This window comes from Diuraphis noxia, unplaced genomic scaffold (genome assembly GCF_037042655.1).
Source record: "Diuraphis noxia isolate RWA-SAM2 unplaced genomic scaffold, SU_Dnox_SAM2 contig0002, whole genome shotgun sequence".
Classification (NCBI taxonomy): Eukaryota; Metazoa; Arthropoda; class Insecta; order Hemiptera; family Aphididae; genus Diuraphis; species Diuraphis noxia.
In genome coordinates, this window is record NW_028301712.1 from 8,796,574 (window position 1) to 8,806,858 (window position 10,285).

Sequence of the window (10,285 nt, forward strand, 5' to 3'; positions counted from 1 at the left end):
CACCTATCTTTACACGGTGGAAACGTGAAGAGTTCCGGTCTATTAGTAAAAGGCACGGTTTAAGATATATCTTAAACCGTGGTAAAAGGTCTATGAGTACGACTGTTCCTAAAGTGATTAAAAGTATTATGGTGAGGTTTTTTTTCTGAATTTTGATTGGACCTGCTGGGCAGACGTGAGACGAAATTATAACTGATTAAACGCGTATACCTATAAGTTACGAGAGCGAAATGAAGACGGCGCGTGACCAACGGACATTCGCCATTGATTCGCAAAACCACTATAGTAGATAGGTATAACACACGTCACACACGCTATAATACAAGTAGGGTTAAGTACAATACAGTCAATAAACTTGTTATTGAGTTGCGGTCAGATTGTCAAAGGCTTCGATGTCATGTCAGTATCAGCGAGCTGGAAAACGATCAGATCCGGTCTTACTCGTAAATTCAATAGGTATAATATCGTATGTAGTACAATTGGTATATTAATGTTTTGATGGTATTGAGTGTGAAGAGTTTTTTTTTTTTTTGAGAATTCTTAATGGACCATAACAGACGCGAGACGAAATTATAAACAAAACAAACGTAGACCTAAATATTTACGAAACCGAAATGAAGACGGCACGTGACAAACGAACGTTCACTATTGATTTCTAGAACAGCTAGTATAAGATCCTAACTAGTAACTACAATAACTACATACATAATATTATACGTGGGTGTGTGCACCCAGTGGCGTGCGCAGGGGGGGATGATGGGGGATATATCCCCCCCATGGGCTTTTTTTTAGTCTTCTAACAAGTGGATTTTGGATCTCTAGTTCATCAACATAAACATAATACATTTTTATTTATGACATCCCCCCCCCATACCAAATTCCTGCGCACGCCACTGTGTGCACCACACACCTAAATATTATATGGTATAATAAGATATATATATATATTATATATATGTGTGTATATACATAAACCCTTTCTAGGTTAAAGATTAGAGATAGTTGCTCGCCGCAATCAGTCGTATCTTTTACACATATTCTTTTAGGTTAGGTGGATGATATGCTATTTTTTACAACGGACCGATATGACTTGGAGGGGGGGGAGGGGAGTTCATGTTTTCAAGATCAACTGTGTGTCTTCTTCTTAAAACGATTTCCTAAAAATACCTTTTCCGTTGATCCGCAGTTTAAATGGAATTTGTTCAATGAAGACATTTAATATCGAAGTTAAACCTTTTGAAGAGTGTATATTTAGAATTATTCTATAGAAGCATTTCATTTTATGATTCTGATGATTATCCTTATGAACTCCATAATATGCATCAGAATTATAGAACAAAATGCTTTTACTGAATTATAAAAAACAATTCAAACTATACACGCAGAGCCTAATGCCGAGCGGTATTTATGAGTCAGAGAGGTCAAATGATTTTGTAAAAAGTGCAAGTGAGGTTGATTTTTTGATTTTTAACATGCACTTTAATCACTTAAACATAATTTAAGATCAATTTTATAATAAAAATATAAACTAAAAAGTGATAGGTAAGCCAAATATTGTACCTAAATCTGTAAACCAATATTTTTTTTTTTATATCAGTTTATTTGAAACTTAACTTGGGGTTATTTTTACAATCATACAATGGACATCCATTGAGAAGATTCTAGAATAACAAAATATTTACACTATTTTTAATAATAATATTTAATAATTTAATTTTGGTTTAACTATAAAAAAAAAATTAATTAATTAAATAAACAGTAGTATAACTTATACTTTATGTCTGAACTTTTAATTTAATACTTATTTTATTTATGCAAATATATCCTTTTAGCTGCCTAAAACTTATTAGTTAATAAGTACAGTATTTACTTTTAACAGAGTTTATTTTTTTATATAAACAGAAAAATATTATTTTATTACCGTAAATTATGAATATTATTATAGATATTCATATTTCGAAAGATTATAAAAAGAAATAATTATCATTCAAAAAATGTTTATATAAAAATATCTACAATATATTATATTACTTTAAATATTGAAAAAAAGGTCATAAGGTGTTTCCTTCGCCTTCCTCGTCATGCTTGACGTCCTGTATGGTTGTATATGCCATAGATGGTTAACTTTAAAAAATAAATAAATGAAGTTGCGCAAACTGTGAAATAAAAATGTATCATGGGTGTAAGTTAGTACATTTCTAATGATGGCACAATAAAATGTAAAGTTAAAACTAAATGCATTCGTAGTTAGTTGTTGATAATTGGTAAATATTATGACGCTATTATACTATACTTATCATAGCAGTAATACGCATAATAATGGTATAGGTATTCTGTAATATTATTATACTTACATTTGTTATTTATGTATACTGCAGTGATGACACAGATTCGTGTTATTGTCACTTCCTATCTTTCCTATATTGTTCTATGTTCCTATAGTTTCTATCACAATAATTTTTTTACAAGAAGTAATATACAATCTTTATCATTAATACAATAAGAATATATGCTAAAAATACATTCACAGGAAAATAATTTGATAAAAGGAGCCACCCATTGACACTTTCTATGGTTAGGGACTTAATATTTTTTTTTTTATATATAATATATAACAAATCACGTCCCCACTTGCATTTTAGGCATCTTGAGGGATTACCTGGTATGATAGCCGAGGAGGTCAATAGTTTGATAAGTGGATTTGAATGAACGCTTAGGTGGTTGAAAAATCTTTTATAGAATCATTTGAATTCCTCAGCCAATGTTTTTAGTTTTAAGTCTGAATGAAGGGAAAAATTTGAGACGTAAGAAGGTGTATTTGTTAATTTCCTTAGAGCAATGTTTTGGAATACTTGAATTTTATTAACGTTTGTTTTTTTTAAACTACCAACATTTACTGAGTAATATTTATTTTGCATCTTCAGATACCACGCGGTGTTCCCCATCAATGTATAATAATAATTTTAACTATAACTGAAGGTTAACTGGAAATTACTAAGATGAAAGAACTATAATATTTGGAAAAATTGGTTACGTTTAAAAATGTGCGTTTTAAATAAATTATAATATATTCTAAGGAGCGATTCATGCACGTGGCTCTTTGGGAATTTCTGGGAATATTTTCAATGTTTTCAATATTTTCGTTCCTGGAAAATTCTAAAGGTTTATAATGTAGTAAACTCTGTAGTCACTCAACACGACCTTATTCCGCAGTAACATTATTATAATTTATAATAATAGTTTCGTAGAAAATTCCAAACATTGTATCAGCGACAACCCCCGCCATCGTCGTAGTATATAGTCATAGGCGGTACTAGACCCTCTTGGCAGGGGGGGGGGGGCAGAAAACAGTTTAACTACATATACCGTTAGGTTAGGTATACAATCGTGATTAGTACATATCACAATTTAAGATACTATCTATTATCTATGAAATCGTGTTACATACATAGATAATATATTATCTATGGGTACATATTATTCTACTTTTCGCGCAAATCACTTTATCAGGATTCAGTTACCAGCAAGCTGCTGCATTATGCATATATTACGAGCAAAAGTAAAAATCGGGCAAACCTCAGAAATGCCCGGTCAAAACGCGAACTGCCCATAATCCTTGGGCAAAACGTCATATTTCGGCTTTTCACCGGGCAAACCTGGTTATGACCAACCTCATTTGCGCAAAACTGTATACTGACTTTTATCTCAAGGCCTCAAGGGCAAAACTGTAGTGCTTTATAATATACGTTCGCTAATATTAAATACAAATAGTGATTTTTATCGTACGATTTTATTACGATTATAAATGCGCCAATAAACAAAAATATTATTTTTTTATTATTATTTATGTGTATTCAATTTTATTTTTACAATATTTTATGATAATTATTTATTTGTATTTAATATTAGTGAAGTTATCTAAGACGCTACGGGTTTTCTGAAATGAAGTTTAATATTTAAATGTATTCATTTTTTTAATACTTTATTTTAACGTTATAAGAGTACCTACCTATTATAATCTGTTAATTTTTATAGGAGTACTTAATATCATTATATTTTTATTGTCATTTAAGTGTATTCAATTATATATTTTGTTCAATAATATTTATGTTATGATTATTTGGTTTTGCCCTTACGATAAAAGTCAGTATACAGTTTTGCCCAAATGAGGTTGGTTAGACCAGATTTCCTGGTCAAAAGCCGAAATATGGACATTTTTCCCAAGGATTGTGGGCATTTCGCGTTTTGACCGGGCATTTCTGAGGTTTGCCCGATTTTGACTTTTGCCCGTAACACATGCACTGAGATAGATAAGAATCTTATCTCAGTGCCAGCATACAACAAACTATACTAATATTACTAGATAATCAAGAAATGATAGCAGACTTGTAGCATTAATAAAATATTAAAATGTAATAATATATGAATGTTATTATTGTAAGCCCGAGGTACGGTCCACAGGAGGGGCAGTTGCATACTCAACCCCTCCCGTAGTACCGCCTATGTATATAGTATAATATTATATTGTATTATAATATTATCATAAAAAAGCGGTACATGTTTTTTCCCACCCATCAACCTACCCTTCACCAAATATTCGACAAATTTTGTGACTCAACAACACTTTTGCCACACCACGCAAAACTTGCAAATACGACCCCTCGAACGCCGTGCGCCAATTCTTAGTATATAGGAAATTATTGCAAATTATTGCTTTACACTTGTTTAACATAAACATATAAGGATAGCTTACTCGTATCAAGCCACCAGGTGTTATGTAATGCACTGCAGTACCCTACCCTATACCTCTTGCCTATATACATATATCCGGTAATAATATTGGTATTGATAATATTGCACCTCAATAAGCTCCGAGAATTATCGCAGTCACTCGAGAATTCGACACGGACTCGAGTCAAAACACATATTATACAAAATGTTTTATTATAATACATTTATAATCACACACTTATTATGGGGGGGGTTATACTTGTCCGTATATATAGCGAGTTGATTTGTCGGCTTCGCTTCCATTGTGCGATTTATTGACTCGTATAATTTGATAAAATAAACTTTACAAACAATATTCAACAGTTCATCGAACTGCGCCCAATATGAAAGTTGCATACCACGCCACCACGGCCGCACAGGGACGCGAAAATCGTATCGGATGTGAAATGAAATAAAAAACCGTAAATACGACTGATGTATTTGATCTAAAAGTAAAATTTATATACACACCAAATACGATCGCCGATCGGTTTAATGTGTCACGAATCTCCCTTAAGTCCTTAAGGTTCAAATAGTTTCTCCGTTTTCGGTTATATACGTGTCGGGTTTAGATAGGTATACCTATAAGGCGATTCGTATGAAACATTTTAAGGCTTAACCGCGATTGCGAAGGCCGTTCGTAATTCGTATTTGCCATCGACGTATCGGTTTAAGAAGCATATATCCGTCAGGTAGTGTATTTTATTATATCGAGACGTGCACCTGTGATATATCTTAACCATTCAAATCCGAATTAGATCCGTGGGGGTTTACCTCGGACAACGGGAGACCCGTCATTAAAACGTACCCATTCCAATAAGTTGGGAAAATACGGTTGAAAAAGGCAAAATCATATTTTATCGGTTAGGTAGATTAATACATTGTATTGTATTAAGTTTCAATGATATAAGTGGGTAACGGAACACACTAAACAACACATTTTTTAAATTTTTATTAAGCTTCGTTCAATGACTTGAATTGTCTGGTTCGTCTGTGTTATTCATTTTGTTCTGTATACCCTCTACTTCATGTGATCATGTACGTTAACAACTAACGAGTATAATGACGCCGAGACACTTTTATACGAGCGCATAAAATCATTATTTCATTCCATTATAAAGCTTTGTGCTATAAATAATAAAATGGCATTTAAAATTGAAGCTTTTCCAAACCCAGTTATTATAATAGTTATATTGCTAAAGTGCTGACGTACGGAAACAGTCGATCCAGTGTTTACGAACAATATTCTTTCTCGGAATAATAAAACGTAAAAATCGTTTAATAGCAGGTAGTTTCATGGACAATTTGTTCTAAAAACCAAATATTGCAGGGCAATCATATAATATAATAATTTCGATCTTACGTAAATAGTTATTTATTAGATTTTATTTTATTTTTCCAGGAAGTGCATGAAATATTATTGTTAGCATAACATTTTTGACCAATAAAATGAAGCTTCGAAATTATGTTTTTTTCAATTACGCAAGGCGTAACAATGTAACCTTGTCGTTTTATTTTCACTTCCGGTGAGTATCAAAACACTAAGGAACTTTTTTGGTTCGTAATTAAAGTTGTAAGTATTTATATACTTATTATAATAAGAGAAAACTTTCATATTCATATATACAGTGATTACATTATTTGGCCAATTTTTAATATAGAATTATACTAAATTACTAAATTATTTCACAATAAAATATAAAGTTAAAACTTTCGTTGTTACTTTTTGTAAATTGGTTAATATTATGAGTATTTATGACACTATTATACTATGCTTATCATAGCAGTAATACGCATAAAATGGTATATTCTGTAATATTATTCTTACATTTGTCATTTATACTGCAATAATGACTCAGGGTCGTGTTGTTGTCACTTCCTATAGTTCCTATCACAAAAATTGAACACATATGAGTATATGAAAGCAACTCAATTTAACATTTATAGTTAAATTTTATTATGACATTATATAATGATTCACATTTATCGAGTAAAATTTATTTTGCATCTTCAGATACCGTGTTACCCATCACTCTATAATAATAATTTGAACTATAATTGAAGATTAACTGGAAATAACTAAGATGAAAGAACTATAATATTTGAGAAAAAAATTGCTTACGTTTAAAAATTTACGTTTTAAATGTATTATAATATATTCTAAGGAGCGATCTATGCACGTGGCTCTTTGGGAATTTCTGGGAATATTTTCAATGTTTTCATTCCTGGAAAATTCTGGGGGTATATTATAATATTATAGTCCAGCGGTTCCCAAACTTTTAGAATCGCGGAACCCTTAGGAAATAGTTTGTGTTTTGAGGAACCCTAATGTGTCTTTACTTCCAACTCAACCCCATTTTTTCTAAAAAAAAACAGTACTACAAAAAATGTTTCAGACATCACATACATCTGACGGAACCCTTGAGATAGTCCACGGAACCCTAGGTTAGGGTTAGGTTAGGTTTGGGAAACGCTGTTATAGTCCACTCTGTAGTCACTCAACACGACCTTATTCCGTGGTAATATAATTTTTATAATTTATAATATTAGTTTCATAGAGAATTCCAAACATTGTATCATCGACAACAATCCGTCGTCGTAGTTTATTATATAATAATAATATAATATTGCGTATTGTACTTCAATTTTCAATATTATTATCAAACATCGGGACTTGTTTTTTTCTCACCCACCGACCAACCCCTCACTGAATATTGCATTATTAAAGATTGCAGTCATGTGTATCAATTTTATGAATACAATATTATTGTATCATAGTATTTGAGCAGTATAAGTTATACTGCTCAAACTTTTATGTGGAACTAAGTGTGCTATCTGGTGGTGTAAGTTTACAGACGAAATAAAGATTTATTTAAATGTCAACTATACAGCGCTTTAATATTATTCTATTCACATATACCGTTTTCCTTATATATGTTCATTCGGACCGGATGCATTTTGTTGCATGAATTGGATGGACAGGATTTATCTGGTATGCTGAAAAAAAAAAAAAAATTAGTAATATTACCTCATGGAAACCAAACGTAAAGAGATATCTCGGTCGACTAAGACAACGGTAGAGTGAACGTGTATATCAACACCTCAGATTAAAAGGAATAGAGTATCCGGAAGAAATGACAAAAGATAGAGAACGATGGAAGTAGGTGGAAGTTGTGGCTAAAGACCATAATGGCCTATACTAAGCAAGAAAGAAAAATTTTAGTTTTGAATGAATTCAATCCCTTTTTATCCAATAAAAATGCTGTAAAATAACACAATTATGATTTGAATCAAATTGTTTCAATACAACTTTCAGAAGTAGGTATATTGTTCCACTTGTTTCACGAGTACTTTGAAATTGTTTTATAAACTTCGAAATAAGTAAACAATATATTGGACAATATATAAAATTCCTATTAGGAACACTAATTTATTTATTTTGAAAAATAAATCTTTCATGGTAAATTTGATTAAAAAAGTTATAAAGTAAAAACTAAAAGTAAAATGGGGAAAAAAACAAATAAACATTAACTATTTATTAAATAAACTGTGGTTTTGAAAAAAAAAAAGAAACCAAAAACTAACAGTTGTTGGTCATCAATACAATTCGTAATAAATATTAAATTTAATTTTACAGTTTTGAGGACTTGAGTATCTTCATTAATAGATCTCCTTGGTATTACTTAACTCTAAATGATATAGTTGAACATTTTTACCTGTCATACAACATTGAGAAAACCAAACATATTCGATGTACATAATATTTAAGTAACAATATTATGATATGTAATTAAATTAAATAATAGAAGAAACTTTGTATAAATATGTCAATTGTATAGAATATATACCTAATTCTTATCAGTTTTCAGTTGAGACAGTTTGAAGAATCAGACAACCATAATAATAATTATTGCGACAAATTTTTCAATATTATTTACAAGTTACAACCATAAACATTATTATTATTTTTGTTGATTAACTTCTTTCCAAAATATTATATTGAATTTATAGTGTATATGCATCTAACCGATCAAAAAATAAGTCTTATCAAATTATATTATAATATAATAAATTTTATTCCTTTTCGCTAATATCGCTTTATCCCTTAATTGATCAAAATATCGATAAGCAGCCTATTTTATATACAGGCCTCTTTCCCATTAGTAAATACATATAACGTTGGAATTAACTATTCTCGTCGTTCGGTCGTGAACAAGACGCTAATAAAGTCTCTTTATAAGTATCTCGAATAATTAATTTACTCTTGTGAGTCCTACCTTGTTCCTTCAGCTCTAATCTAATTAAATATGTCCAAAGCTAATAACTGTATTATACGATTTGTTTGACATGAGTAGTAAAGGACTTTATTAGTGTGCTAATATTCACAAATCTGTAAATTGTAAAATTAGTATTTTATTTGTAAGCTTGTGAATAAGTAGTTTAATCAAAATGTAGATAACAGATTTTCTTAGCCAGAAAATTGCACGACTACATTATTGTAGATTTATACATATTCGTTATTAATTCATTGGTTAGTTATTCATAGGTGATTTTATGTATACTATATAATTATATTGTACTGGTGGACCCTATTATATTGTAATTGTTGAGCCACAAGAGCTCATAAGGTTCATAATAATATACATATGCTATTTTTATTATTATTATCATTCAGAGCTTACCAATAATATTTTGTTTAAATGTTTAAAATGGTTTTTTTCATATATCAATTGCGATCTGTAATAATTTTCTGAGTAATGTTTATTTTATTCCATAGCACATATAATAGTATTTTGGTTGAAATAAAATGAATATAAACATGAATAATACATAGAATAGAATATACAGAAATATATGATTACAATTAAATAAATTGTAACGCCGGCTAATAACCATGCAGTTGATGCCACAAACAATTAATAATAATAATAAAAAAAAAAATTTAATAAATCACTTAATAATAACACTATCTATGTTTTTAGTGGATAACTTAAGTTATTCGCAATAATATATAAATAGCTTATTTCATATTTACCAAAAATGATTTATATGTCATTTTTTACAAATTTATTGTTTTACAGTTTTACAATATTAACGTTAATAATGCTTTTTTTATTTTTTATTTTAAGGTGTTTCTGACATACAAGGTCATCGAACTTATTGATATAATAGAAATTTTCAACATGAAGTTGTTAAGCGTAAATTAATTACAATATATACAGTAAATTACAGAAAATTGTCAATAATGTTAAGTAAATTTATTATATACTTGAATATAGGTTCATAAACAAACATACATACCTAACTAAAATTTATGCTGCGCAATTAGTATACTGACCCAAAATATAAGCTTAGAGCAATTATTATTATATTCTGACCCTAAAATGAAAATTTTGTTTAAGTCGCAACTGGTCCCGTGCCTTATTTATTAAATATTAAATAACCTATAGTAACCTAATAAATTGTATTTATTAATCATATAATAGTGTATACTTTATGTTTATACATAAGCACA